The sequence below is a fragment of the Ostrinia furnacalis genome, unplaced genomic scaffold (assembly GCF_004193835.3).
Source record: "Ostrinia furnacalis isolate ACB-3 unplaced genomic scaffold, ASM419383v2 OfSCF0166, whole genome shotgun sequence".
In the NCBI taxonomy this organism is placed as follows: domain Eukaryota; kingdom Metazoa; phylum Arthropoda; class Insecta; order Lepidoptera; family Crambidae; genus Ostrinia; species Ostrinia furnacalis.
The window spans coordinates 554,624-570,306 of NW_021130405.1; the positions used below are offsets into that span (position 1 = coordinate 554,624).

At 36.5% G+C, this 15,683-nt stretch overlaps 1 protein-coding gene across 1 annotated transcript in view; it reads left to right on the forward strand.

Annotated features, from left to right (window-relative positions):
• Window positions 1-681: 681 nt before the first annotated feature.
• sand (potassium two pore domain channel sandman) overlaps window positions 682-15,683 on the forward strand; it is a 38,693-nt gene continuing 23,691 nt past the window's right edge. The window contains exon 1 of the mRNA XM_028305245.1: window positions 682-925. The gene's annotated coding sequence lies outside the window, so the exon portion shown is untranslated. The remainder of the gene's footprint in view (window positions 926-15,683) is intronic.

Below are 15,683 nucleotides of genomic sequence, written 5' to 3' on the forward strand. Positions count from 1 at the left end.
GAGACGGGGCAAAGGCTAAGTAACTACAGACATGCCACTTAGAACTTTACAGTATAACTAGGTATTGTACTAATTCTACATCCTTGAAAGAGGCTGAAAAAGTTACTTACTTTCTAGCGCTGCTTTTTCTCAGCACTGGTCAATTTATTGTCCCGAAGTGGTAGTTAAAGTAATATTGAGATGTGAAAGCGCTGTAAAAAGTCGATTATTGCAGAAAGTAGGTAGGTAAATGACTTTCAAATGAAAAAGACATCTGCTTTATGAGATTTCAGTTCTTAAAATAGATTGTTGTGGGAAAGAATGGGGCAATAAAGATGGAATAAAATATTAGACGCAGAATGAAAATAATTTGTAAGTACAAATATACCTAAACGAGTGCCATTAAAAAAGCTCACCAAAATTACGTAACTATGAACTAGAATGGCTAAACTAATAGTTGACTTTACATCCTACCGAGCGGGTGTCCTGTACATTTATTACATTTCTTGTTTTTTTCTTTTAATAGGTGCCTACTCGTAATTTTAATTATTGGTGCTAAATAAAGCCTTTTATTCATTATTTTTTTATTCCAGTCATTTGCACATAATTTCAATATGATTATTTGTCGCTTCTGTCAATTTAATCTATGACATAGTAACAACTGATTTCAAATGCGGCGACTCAGTGCGCCCGCGCCACTATCCTGCTTCACACTTCTGAAGCTTCCACCAATTCTTTGGCTTTTCTGTTTATTTTGCAATCTGATATACTTTGACAAGCGTCCTACTGTTTTTAAACAGTTTTCCAAAGTGGTGTTTGGTTTTTTTTTATAAAGTGAAAGTTGGTTCTTTTTATCAAGTGAAAGATTATTGTGTTGTATGTGATTTCAAAATGATCTATGGTTATACAAGTTTTAGTTGCAAATTAAGTGTTTACGTTTAGCAAAGTGAGTATAGCATAGTTTCATAGTGATAATGATATCGTATTTGTACTTTAACAATGAGTCTAATCCAAATATTTTTCAGTTTCATAATAAAATCTTTCAATAAAACTATGACAAAGGAATAATTATGAGATCAGTCTCAAAGAAAATGTATGTTCAGCAAACGCGGGTAGATATTTTTTAATTAGGAACTATTCTTATGTGTGTAGTTTCCTATCCAGATTCAAATTGTAAATACCGATAAAAACTAGTTTTTCGTAAATAAAATAAACAAAATTATGTGTCAATTTTCATATTATTTATAATACTTACCAACATTGATCATAGTAGGTACGATTAATTAAGACGCTACCCTCTCCTCTAATAAATTAAAATTTCTGTAAGTTTCGAGTCCAAAATATGAGAAATGATGACTTTAATGTAAAATTTTACAAAAAAGATAAATTAGTAAGTTCATTTGAAAATCAAACATCGTAAAATCGTAAATATAAGTTACTTTTAGTAGCAGCAAAGTGCGTGTGACAATTTCATGACAGAATTTAGCGTATGATGTATCATTTTTAGACTAAACGCGTGACCTGTCGCAATATTTTCTGTGTCCGAAATTCGAATAGAAAACAGCACTGTTTAGTTGTCATAAATCATAATAATTATAATGAAGTAGCTAGCGACTGAGAAAATGGACTACTAGTCACTAAACTGCTTCGCTAGACTGTGATGAAAGTTATAATAGGGTGATCCGATTTGACTTCACTATAAAGACAACATTGTTAATGGAAATGAGGTCAATAATGGCATTCATTTTAAATAATTACATTTAGAATTTCAAGTGCTTAATGCTCATTTTAATTGTTCAGTAAAACTTCAGCAGTAGTAGGTGTTTCAGTAAAAACCGATTCTGTAAAAATTGGTCACATTACCACTCACAGTAAGTATTTTTTTTATCCACAACGAGGAAGCTCTTGGCCTGTATCTCACCTGATGGTAAGTGATGATCAGGCCAAAGGTGGAAGCGAGCTTCACCCGGAATCCTCAACCACGGAGGAACGGCTATCTTACCTCTAACTGCCGGAACACAACAATGCAATCAATTTTAACATTGTAATTATTCTTTGATGAAAGCCATTACAAGTGTGGCAATCTAGACATTAGACTACTGTAATATTCAATTGATAGATTACTGCCTCACATTGCCTCTTATTCGGAATTCTCAGTTATTAACAGAAAAAAAATGCGTTTGTATATACTTTTCCTTTGTAATATTTGTAGTCAATTTACGAGACTGTTGACCCCTGCCATTAAAGCTGTAGTAAAAAGCATTTCAAAAGCTCTAATCTCTAAACTAGAGCCAACCTTTTTATCTGATATAAAACATGAAGCTGCCTTTGTTAATATCAAAAGAGAAATATAAAGAAACTGACTTAAAATAAGACGGGTTCAAGCTTTTTGTGATTGTAATTTGAATAAACAAAGTGAAGATTAATTTTAAGATTTCATAAAATATGTTCTGTTTCCGTAATTGTAGGCCTGATTACAATATAATTATGGTGTAACATTTTATGAGACTCCATAAGACTATCAGATTCACGATCTATCTTCTACTTGGAAAGTAGTAGGTAAACATAGTTTTAGCTGTAATATCAAACCGGGAATCGGGAATTTGCGTGTCCCACCTGGGAATTGAACCAAGCACCTTCAGACGGCACTGATGCGGCGAAGAATATTATGCTGGATAGAAGCGATCTTCATTCAAAAATTAAGTAATTACTAAGTAGGTGAATTCGCGAATGTTCTTGGTAGTTCACTCGTCAAAAGATTCCTTATTGTTTTCGTTCATAAGGCAGTTCGGGACCGGGCTCTGTGGAAAGCTGAGTTCTTTGAAATTTATTTGATAATAATATTTTTATTTATTTATTTAAACTTCAATGCCAAAATAAATTTGTATCTACATAAGGCGAACTTAATGCACTAAAGCATTCTCGACCAGTTTACTGAAACAATATTAATGAAGTAAAGAAAAAAAATATGTTAATGTTATTGATGATAATGACTATGATCCTGAAAACATAATAATCTGCTAACTGTAATGTAACTGTACTGTACTGTAAACTAACCGGAATACTGTAAACAGTATACCTTCCGGTTAGAGACTCTCTTACTGGTACACCTCAGCCTAAATAATGTTTTACTAGCAATAATTAAGATATTAGTACCCAGCCTGATTTCACCGTTCGAAATAACCAGCAGATGGAGACATTGTTAGCCGGCTGTGGTTTATCACATGCGTGGGAGTGTGACGGGACGTCTAGTCAGTAAGGCCTGGGTCCCACCAAGCGGAGCGGTGCAGATACGAGAGATGTGCAGCGAAGGCAGGCTATTTCCACCAAGGCATAGCAGAGAAGGGCGTAGAAGCGCCGAGCGGTGCGGAGACGTGTGAGCTGTGCGTAGCTGTCAGTCTATTGCTATCTATGGAACACCTCACGGCGCCGCGCCGCCGCCGCTGTCAAATTCTATGGCCTTGTCCAGAAAGGCGAATTCTCCGCGAATGTCTTCGCACTAACACGAGCGTAATGTATGAAGCCATTTACGCGCGAATTTTCAACTCGCGCGTGTCTTGTGGACGCAATGTATTGGCTGCTAGTATCTCGCCAACGCGCGTATGATTCTGCGCGCGTAGACATTCGCGGCGAATTCGCCCTCCTGGACAAGGCCTATAGAAAAACAAGTGCGCCCGACACTTTTTCGCTCTTCTCCGCTCGATCCATTTCCACTGAAGCGGAGCTGAGTGGAGATGTGCAAATAAAATAAAATCTCATTGATTATCCAAAAATTTTCTCTGCTCCGCTCCCCACCGCTCTGCCTTGGTGGAAACCGAGCCTAATTTAGTACACGCGAGTACAATACTGATTACATGCTTACATTTCTACAACACTTGTTTTTACACAGATTGATTGTGTGTGATTGTACCTCTCATGTCAGCATGTGTTCTCTGTTTGTAATGCGAACGAATACATGTGGTTATCACTCAGCGAGCTGTGGGAAGGGCTTATGTTTCAGCGATATTTATTCAGAGTTCAGTTGAAGATAGAAGGGTTCTATTTCTTTTATGTTAAGCGTGCTTTTCAGGACTGGCCAAATATTTGTGTCGAAGTTCTGCTAGATTAAAAAGATTATGTTAAATTGTATGGAACACTTGTTCGTTCGTTTCAGCCAAATGACGTCCACTGTTGGACGAAGGCATCCTCCCAATCCTTTAATTATCTTTTCTCTACAGATTCGACGATTAGTAACCCATCATAAAATAGTCAAAACAAATACAGACCTCATACTAAGCGCAAACCATTATGGTTACGACATTTTTTTTTATTTTTCCTTTTTTTTCTTTCTTTCTTGCAATACTTAATTACTTTACCAAACAACTTTAAATTGTGCCAGTGCATAGTTTTATGTGCTATCGTTTGTACATGTACACGCATCTGGTAGCGACCACACGATGCAATGCGTAAGTGCAGGTAGCGTCGATAAAGCTATTCCAAGACGTCACATTAGGGCCGCGGTCACATAAACCCGAAATAACATTAGTGCGGCTATAAACTTGTCTATGGGCTAGCTACGACGGTCTATGACGACGAATATTGCTTCGATGTGAAGCAAAATGTTTATTTGACGTAAAATGTGACAGACTACGTTAATCGTCATTGAAGTAGAGCACAACATTATTTTATTACGATGTACTGGATTAAAAATATAATATATCGCCGATAACGGTTCCGACTAAGTATCGTTTTTCAAGACACGATATGGTGTTCATTTCACCATTAGATAGTGATTTTATGAGGACGGTTAAAGTGTAGGTATTATTTGTCAAAGAGAAAGATATAGAATAGTTTTCTCCCAGTTTTTGAAAGGGGGATTGCATAGCGTGCAATGGAGAAGGCTATGCTCAGTATTTCTTTAAGAGATCGAATCAGAAATGAGGAGAACCGTAAACGAACTAAAGTTGCTGACATAGCCTAACGGATTAGTAAGCTGAAGTGGCAACGGGCATGGCACATAGTAGGTTTTGGAGTGGAGGCCTCGTACCGGAAAGCGCAGCGTAGGACGTCCACCCACAAGGTGGACCGACGACCCCATAGAGGTAGCAGGAAGGCGCTGGATGCAGGACGCCACCAACCGGCCATTGTGGAAATCTTAGGGGGAGGCGTATGTTCAAAGGTGGACGTCCTATGGCTGAAATGATGATGATGATGATGACAGTTCGATATTCTCGCGGGCGAATAGGCAAGCAAAAGCTCGGAGCTAAAACAGAAAATTCGCTCTATAACTATCGAGGTGATGCATTAATACTACTCCCAGTATATTCAATCTTGTCAATTAACTGCACAACCCTAACCCCTGTTTTCGAAGCGACCTCGTGTTACCTAAATTAGCAACTGTAACAATCGGTAACACGAGTAAAACGAGTGTCGTTAGCTGTCGAAATCGATAAACTGGTCCGATCAAATCATAAACGAGCGACGTCGCAATACACGCAGAATTCGTGTGCAGAAAATGTGGGCGCATATTGTGCTATATGACGTCCACCGACCATATTGGAATTTCGAATTACAAGTGCCAGTATGCGTTATACGATATTGCATCGTGTCACTATTGTATCGATAGTTGCTGCGAAAGCTACGTTTCAAGAAAAGCTCGTTCAGGCGTATTTCCTTGAACTGTAATTTCGAAATTCTGCTAAGATATTGTAACTACAGCATTGTTGTATTCAGGCAGTTAGAGATAAGATAGCGAGTTCTTCTGTGTATGAGGATTCCGTGTGAAGCTCGTTTCCATCTTTGGCCTGATCATTAGGTAAGATGCAGGCCAAGAGATTCCTCGTTAAGGATGAAAAAACTCATAAAAAGGATTGTTAAACATCTGGGATCGCTGTTATTAGTATTATTTTTATGCCAGAATCATATTTCCTTCTTGCAATGTCTTATCATCAAACAAAATAATCGCGTTAGTGAATAGCACGCCTGATACTCTAATGATTAGATTAAGCTATTGATTAGAATCTAATCTATTTACTTCATAAATAGCTTACTGTACATGCAACTACGCATAAAGTAGCTACGATAAATACTATCTATCTTATTTATTTGGCACAAACTGTCCGTTCCCACTTTAAAATCGTTTCAATGCTAATTACTGCGGCTGTCGGCAGCACCATTGCTTATCACTGGAATGTGTTTCGTGTCTGGAGAGCGTCTGACTTCCAAACTCCATGCTTTGTTGGGAGTAGTGTTGCTCCTTCAATGTTCTTTTATCGATAAAACAGCGCTGCTCACATACTAGCCATAAAACACTGAACCGATTTCTATGCAATTTGGTAAAGGTAGAGTTTATACTAAGACGTTTATTCTATTTGTATAGAGAGCAATAGTGTCTGGACAAACCTTAACAGGATTTAAGATGTAACGGTGAATGATCAATGAACGACTGAATGAATGAATGAATAAATGAATGAATGATGAATGAATGAATAAATAAATAAATACGGACAGACGGACAACAAACAAAAAATGAGCGGTGTTAGTAACTTCACATTATCGTTATAGGTAAATAATATGTACCACCTACTACAGTCCTATCTGGGGGCACGGCAGTGCCCCCACCAAGTCGATCAAAAAAGCGGCACGGCCGTACCATCCTTTTCTCGAAGCAATTCAGGCCATTTTCGACCGCCTGTAACTTCGTTGTGGATAAAACTAGAAGGCTGAATTTTCATTAGCTATGCAGGCATTGTAAAGACACGGTATATTTAAAATTTCATTCAATTTGAACCAGTACTTTAAGAATTATAACGGGTCACTCACTGACTGACTCACTGACTGACTCACTGACTGACTCACTGACTCACCGATCATCAAAACTCTAAAGCACTTCTAGCAGACCTAGAAGCTTCAAATTTGGAATATAAGTAGTGTTTGGTGTATGAATCAAGGAAAAACTAAAATATTTGGGGGCACGGTAGTGCAACCGCCAAGTCGAGTAAAATTTTTCAATTTCGGTCCAGTTTTCTAGATACATATAACTGCTGTCTACAAAATACAAAAAGAAATGAGATCCCATCAAAAAATAATTTAATTTACACGTGTTTTCATGCGATGGCCAAGTCAATATATTTATGTAAAACGTTAAAGATTTCCTGGCCTGGACTTGGTATTACATGGATCTCACAACTTTTTACCGTAGAACAACTGAGTTGCGAGACTTGGTTTTTTTGACAAGTATTGTTTTTGATGGGATTTATTATACTTGCGAGTATTATAAATGAGAAAGTTTGTGAAGATACGTGGATTTCTTTTCATACTGAAAACTGAACCGATTTCTATGCAATTTGGTAGACATTGAGATGGAGACACGGCAAAAAATATTGGATACTTTTCTTTCTGGTTTTTGGAAGGGAGGCACGAGCGCAATAAAGCCTCTGTATTTGAACGAAATTCACGCAGGAGAAGCCGCGGGAAAGAACTAGTGCAGAGTATAAGCTTTGATTTATGTCTGGAGTTAATTCGACTAACATAATTTAGGATGCAGCTAAACTATACGCGAGTTTAATTGATAGCCCAATTTGTTTGGACTAAAATGGTACTCAGTGTGTCGGCAGAATTAATGGCGAGCTGTAAATATTTAGTTTTCAGTTAGTTTTCGTTCAATTGATAGTCGCCAGTTCGCGTGGAGGCGTACATAGCTAGCTATATTTGCAGGTTCATATCTCACTGGGGTCGTTTATTATACAGGATGGAATTTTGTAATGTCACCAGGAGGGAAAATACTCTTAATACTGTAGATAGAAAATTTTACTCAAAGAAAACTTTTCTTTATTTTTGAAACGAAAGGGAACTGCATTAAAGTATTCCGAAATTTTTTCAAAAATTCACCGTCAGGCCATAAAATTTTCTGTATTTTTTAATTGTCTTTAAGATTTCAAAGTTTTCCTTTCATTTGATTTATAAAGTTTGTTAGAGAGATTTTATCCTTATACCTACTTAGGTGATAGAATATAAAATAAAATCTCTCACACTTACTAACTCTAACAAACTTTATAAGGGTTAAGTAACCCTAACGATAGATGTAATAAAAATACAGGCTGTCATTTTTAACATATTTTAGTTGGTTCGATTCCCGGGTGGGGCAAAAATTTTTTTGGAAATCTTCGAATACAGTTCTATTTCTTTTCAAAAATAAAGGGATGTTTTCTTTAGGTAAATTTTTCTATCTACAGTATTAAGAGTACTTTCCCTTCAGGTGGCATTACAAAATTCCATCCTGTATACCTACTCTGTATTCCGGGATCTGATCTACTTACGTTTTGGTTTATTTTCGCACAGTATATTCATGTCGTTTAGTTGTAAATATGGTGTCAGAATTTAAATTTGTTTTTGGAAAATAGCACTTTTTATAACCACATAAGATATCACAGGGGTTTACATACATAGATATGGCCTCATAATAAAAGTATAGCGGTTAAGTAATTGCTCTGTTTATTGGTTAGCAGTCTAAGGTTACATTGAAAGGATGAATAGCTTTCAATTTGTGAAAGTATTTTCATCCTGAAATTACAGGAATGATACAAATGTTCAAGCAAATCTCTATAATGTCAGTAATTTATAAATTGATATTATATCGAGCATCATTCGTCTAACGTCTCAGAATAAGAGGGAATTTCGTAAATGAACGTCTGACGTAATTATGTGACTGGCTGTCGACTTTGGAATTAATGAGGTCATTTGTCACCGGCGTTTGTTTTGACAATGGTTTAAATAACTTTGTGCTTACCTACTGTTTGGATTTTTCAAGATCTCTCTCAGTAATGTTGTGATCGATTGAGCAATTTAATTTTCTGTTTCTTTTTGTAGTCATCACTATCCTTACCAAGACATTTGTAAGATAGATTTACTAATTACTCGTATACATCGAAGTAATTGTGGAAACAAATGTTTCCGTATTCCTATTTTTCGTGCAGAATGTAAATTCTTATGTTAACTAGAGTTACCGTGCCGTTTCGTAGCTTCATAGATATAGCATTTGCTTATTTAGAGTTGTTTAGGCCTACCAATTTCTTTCTGAAATTATTATTTGGCTGAATCAATTTACCCGAACGATAATAATTAACGTGAGTGAATGTGTAAATCAGTCTTTTAACCAAAACCTTGTTGAAACAAATTACGACATAACCTAGCGAGCGATGATAAAACACGTCTGTCTCAAGATATATTGCCTCAGATACTTGAAATGATGTTACGTTCCTCTCTATTTGCTCTAGTCTCTATCAACACTCTACGTTTCTCAGAATCAGTTATGTTTGCTTAGCTCCAGCTAACCGGCGTAGATTTGGGACTGGGGTCTACTCTAGAAATCAATATCGATGTATCAACCAACCACCCATCTCTGTCATTCATCATAAGCTTTGGTATGAGTGAGAGAGACGATGAAATCGAGTCAAGTGAGAAACGTTCGGCATAGTAAGGCTTTTGGGTTTTGGCACTCGGTTTACTAGTGATATAATTTCTGATATGACGTGGCATATAACGAAGAATATCAATTCATCCAAATATCAGGATAAATTAAATATCCTTTTTGCTGTAGTATTTCTACAAAAATAAAGTAAGTAGGTAGGTACCTAAATAAAAAGGAAACTATTTTCCTTTAAAGTTATTAGTGAAAATGTTTTCAGGATTAAAGTTTTTATTGGACTTTCAGTTTTAAGTAAAATCTCAGACTTAAAGAAGTCGTAACGATATACTTTCAGGAACGAATATTATTTTTACGTGCAGTTTCAAACAGTCCGTAAGAACAGTGAAAGATAACGTTGAGGTAAAACTGAGGCTCCATTCACAAACTGCTTCAGCAACTAACTTAAACATTCGAAGTCCGTCTGCCGAATAACCGGCTATTATTAACCGGACAGCCGTCCCGGACGCAATTAACGGTGTCACCCGGACACCCGGACGTAACAATAATTCACGAATAANTTACTAATCAAAGAGCGAACGGACAAACTGACACTTCTATATTTAGACGCTTCGCTAGAGGCGGGGGGCTAGTGCAGGCGGATTACTGCTGATAACTGCATTCCAAATAAAAATCTATGCATTTAGTGTACTGCACTATCTAGTGTAGTAGAATTTTAATACTCCTTCGCCTTACTCGTTACGATTATTACCACATTTTCCCATTAATTTATACAGTCAGTTGCCATTTCTGCAAAACCATGATTATATTGCTCAATTTTTAAGGGCTTCCCTCCGATGATTTGAAACAGTTTTTCTCGAGACATGTCTGTCTGTGTTTTTCAACTGATAGGGTAGTTTAGTGAGGATGAAGAGTCTGAGATGTAACAATCTTACTCAGCAAATACCAGTTTACAAAAGACATGATAGCAATATTTGAAGTTGGTTAAATAAAAGTATAAACCACGAATTAACGTCTAAATCGATGTCGACTGCGATCATTTCTCATCAACTACGTTGCTAAAATCAACAACCTAGCTCTAGCAGAAGTATCTACTCTCCACTAGACGAGGTCGTCATGGAGTGACAACGATACCTCTCAATAACATCCGCCGACATAGAGCCCTCACGGCCTCCACACAAAGAGGCAAAATGACAAAGACAAATGAAGGGTCTTGAATTCTGTTTGGCTGTCGCGTGTGCCGCGCTGCTGACTGACGCAAGGGGCTTGCTCTGCCAGTTTGTGGAGGACAGCCAGCACACATTGAATTATATTTCTTTCTTTGTAAAAAACGGTAATCGAACGTTTTTTTTTCTCCTTTTTATATCTGCAATCGACTTGGGTCATAATCAGATGTTTTGTCTTGCTTTTTTGTGTTCTTAAGGAGGGGTATTTCAGTCAATTCTCTCCCTCGGTCTTCACTCATTTACGTAGCAATCTAGTCCAGCCTTCCAATATTCAGTCCAAGCCACAAGCATCTTTTGTCCATCTGTAGTATTTGCCATCTTTTCAGTCTTGTGGTGGTATTGTGGGTTTGTTCTACTATTTCTCTTGCGAGTTGGTTTGTGTGATTTTTCAGCCTTTCCTTATATGTGGTAAAAATGAGGATGGACGAGGCCTTATAATTTGGTGGTTATGGTATCGTTTATTTTTGTCTCTTTTGCGGAATTTGGTCGTAGTGTGTTTGCCAATTATATTTTCTGCGATGGCACAAAATATCGCGCATTGTCGACAAACTGTTTGTGGATACGACACCTTACAAACTTATCAAATTAATGAGTTTATCCTTTCTTTTTTTTATCCACATTGAGAAAGATCTGGCCTGCATCTCACCTGATAGAAAGTAATGATCAGGCCGAAGGTGGAAGCGAGTTTTACATCTAGCTTGCATTTTTTTTATTATACAGATGTAAACGAACTGAGTAGTCTTTTGTCCGTGGGCTGTGGCCATTGCTCTTCAGACTGGGTGTAGGTTGAAAAGCTTATTGATACAGTGCGAGACGTCTGTAATTCTCTCTGGTACTGAAAATCTGGAGGACACGCACTTTTTGAACCCATTATAAAGGGTATGCCTAATATTATCCTGGGAGTATAGATGAGAGACTTAATTTATTTGCAGCACTCAGCATGCATGAGTGATAAGATAAATATTTCATAATAAGTACATGGATAGAGATCAACTAGTTTTAATGCAAGCTTATATTCAGTTACTGAAAAACTTAAATTATAATGTTTCATATTAATAAATAATAGATTACGTGTTGTGTAATCCAATTTATAATAAAGAAAAATTGACGTAATTGTTACAGAATAAGTAATTTATTGGTGAGGTTTGATTCCCAGATGAGGCACATAAAATCTGAAATCATTTTGTATTAGCAGTCCGCCTTTGATGACTCACTATCTGACAAGATGTGATAGGCACACGAAGGTGAGGTATAAATCTATCAGTAAATGCCTACACAAACCGGAATTCATTTGGCTTCAACACTCTTGTATAGTCGATTTATAGTCCAGTTTATTACTCACACACCTAAATCATGAAATAAAATGTGACAAATATAAATACAGGGAAAGTTTCCGGTNAAATTTCCGGTACACTCTTACACTTAATAAAGTTTATTAAATAGTATTTTGAATCTAAATCAGATGCAGGAAGTCCTCAATCTTCCAGTGGCTATTTAAATAAATCTTTAGTATTAATGCGGATCGTAAATAATATAAGTTGTTAATTTTAAATTTTGTTGACGCCAAACTAAAATAAATTATGTAGAGCCACTTTTTATAATATTTATTTTATTTATAATATTTTATAGACGCGAAAGCTTGTGAAGTTGGTTGGATAGAGGTTTATTATTCCTTCGTGTCAAAACTAATTATTTGACGGATTTTATTTTATTTCAGTGTTATAGCTTACATCAGTACGTCTAGCACGAAAAACTTTCGACTTTGAATCGTTTGCGTATTCGAATCGTCATCAAAAGATTTAGTAAGAAAACTAAAACAGCGCCCTTGCGAACGTGTCGTAAAGTGAACTTAGTTAATGAAATGGTTGCACGAAACTTATTTTGACACTCAAAATTGTCACGTTATCGTTTAATTCGAAGGTTTAGTATCGAATTTTGTCGAAACGACTCGAAGACGAAAGTTGTTCATGCTAGAGGTACAGAATACTCGTAGTTACGTAGTCGTAAACTTTAACAATAATTTGGAGGATTCAGTCTGCTGATAGGTGTTTGCTTTGGTGGTCGTTCCCGTCTGTTAGCACAGTTCTGTGCCCGACTATTTGCCGAGCTTGCGACGTGTGATTCCTCGGTTCACTTCTCAGTAAGGACGCCTATACCAACCGGGTGATGCGTTAATGTATTGGGGGAGCCCTATGTTCAGCAGTAGACTTTCTGTGGCTGAAATGATGATGACGATACTAATTTAATCTAATAATAAGTAGTTGTAAGAATATAAACCCTAAACCTACAGAACCGAGACTAAAAAATCCTTTCCTCGTAGAAAGCTACATTATTCCTTAATAATAATAATAATAATATAAGCCTTTATTCAGACATACAGAGTTTAAAATTGATTGAGTTTAATATTATTCTAATTGACACTTGTCTGTGTGCCTTTTTTGGCAAAGGCCTCCTCCAACTGTTTCCACTCTCCTCTATCTCCTGCAACTGTTGCCCATCCACCTCCAGCTGTGGCCTTTATTTCATCTACCCATCTTCTTGGTGGCCTTCCCCGTTTTCGCTTAAAATGCCTTGTGAACCAGTTCATTGTAGATTTAGACCATTTCTCTTTTCCTCTAATTGTGTGTCCTGTCCATCTCCATTTCAACTTTCTGATAGTTACTGTTACATCTTTTGTTCTTGTACAATTCTTTATGGTGGTGGTTCTTACTCTATCAGAAAGTCTTTTCCCCATCATGCTTCGTTCCATTGCGTTTTGGCATGTTTCAAGTTTATGGATATGAGTNTACACTAATATTATAAAGAGGAAAACTTTGTTTGTTTGGTTGTAATGAATAGGCTCAAAAAATACTGGACCGTTTTTAAAAAAATTTTCACCATTCGAAAGCTACATTATCCACGAGTAACATAGGCTAAATTTTATTTTGGAAAAAAATAGGGTTCCGTAAAATATGTAGATAATGTAGTCCACGCGCGCGAAGCCGCGGGCGGAAAGCTAGTTGATTAATAAACATGTTTGTCTTCATATGAGACTAGACACAACCAGTCAATAAGGAATAATATCCATCGCAAACAACTCAGAGCGTAAAGAGAGATACTCGTACATAACTAGAGCTATAAAAACCACCATGATGGTTTTAAATTAATTAATTGTAATCTTTAAAAAATACTATCAAATTCTAACCATACATGTCTTAATTGAAACTCAATTAATTACATGTTTTTATTCAAAATTCAAAAAATTCAAAATTCTTTATTTCTTTATAAAGGCTTACTTAAATACTAATAGACGAAGCCTCCTTTTAGGCGTATGATTGCCTGTGCCAGGAGACAACGCTCTGCATAACTATAGGTGTTTTGTGTAAATTCTACTCAAAATCAATAATAAAGAAATAAATATTATTCTACAATTAATATTTTTTTATAAATATAATGACGTGAATATTCTGTGTACTTACTGTAAGACGTGCTATGTGTAATATATTAGGAGTGTGCATTGTGTGTGTGTTATGTTAGTTTATAGTTTTGTATGTACCTATGTAATTTATAATTTTAGTCATGAATTAAAAAAACATCTGTGCTAGTCTGCACTCTGGCAGCTGAATCAAACGAATTTTCAGCGATTATACGTCATTCAAACGCTAAAAATTCGTATTATATTATTCTCTGTATTCTAATATAGAGAGTCGTAAAGCATCTGCTATATTTGATATTAATTAATAAGCACCTATTTTCATTTTCTATATTACGAAAACCCTTATAATTACAAAAGCTCTTATACTTAGTTTAATTGTACTTTATTAAATACATTTAAGGTCTGTCTAGACAACGTTTATAAACTACACGCCCTAAAGAAAATTTTATATGGAGGTAGCAGTTCACTGGAATATTTGAGATACTATGTAACACTGTGGTAACACTTTAAACAACTAGGTACTTAACTTAAGTAAATAATGTTTGTTTCTTTGGAATTGTTTAATACACATTACACGCTTGGCTGCGTATTTATAATCAATATTTCATTCAAAAATTTTTAATCACTTAAAAAGAACCTCCGGTAAATTACTTAGAGGGTTCATGCTCCTGCAGCAAAAAATAAATATAACCTCATGATGAGTCGAGTCAATTTAACATTCATAGGTCTTGTTACAGACGAGGTGAAGAAAATCGGCAAGACCTGGAGCGAGATTAAACGCGAAGCTCAAGACCGAACGCGAGGGAGGACTGTTGTGGACGCCTCTGCCCCATCAAGGGGACATAGTACCTTAAGTCAAGTAAGTCAAGGTCTTGTTATACAGTGTGAGTCACGTTAAAGTGTACATATGAAAATAGATGAAACTAGACCTATTTTTATCGACAAAAAAGAGGTCAAAAATTTTTTGAGATTTTTTTTTAATTTTTTATAGTGTACAGGTCTGTCTAATGACGGCCTAGGAAAAAATGGTAGAGGTCGCAAATGTGTGACCAAACTCCTTGGCCGCGCGCCTGGCCGGCGAGAAACTTCTTTTTACTATTTATGTTTTTTATCGATTGTCACTTTTTTCTCTTCTCTTGACTTTTCTACTCTGAACTAAAACATGTAACTTGATATTTTATTTTACAATATAATTTTATTTTACACCAAAAAGCCTTTCAATTAATCTCTCGTAGTGTCGGTGACGTATTTCGTTCATGGTCCTACGAGTCGGGATGGCTTTGAAGTAATGGTAGGAAAATTACGGTATCCGTACTTCGGAATACCGCCCGTACGAAATTACCGGATAGCAAAGGTGCTATTTCGGAGTCCCTGCAGTGGTGTCAGCGGTGACTACACGGCAGCGGAAGGATCTGGTCTTTGGTAAAGACTGGATAAGCAGTACGGGAGGAGCAGAGTCTTTGGCAGCGGTTGGCGGCAACCGAGGAGCGCTAGAGAGCGCTACATAGACCGAGCACGGCGAGCATGAGTGTGAGAAATCGGAGCTGGTGTGCATAGTATCATCATCATAGTGTGTGTTGTGAAGTGAAATCGTGAGTACTTTAAACCTTACTTATTGAAACAAAAAGAAGATTTAAAACGTAACTTTGGGACATTAAAT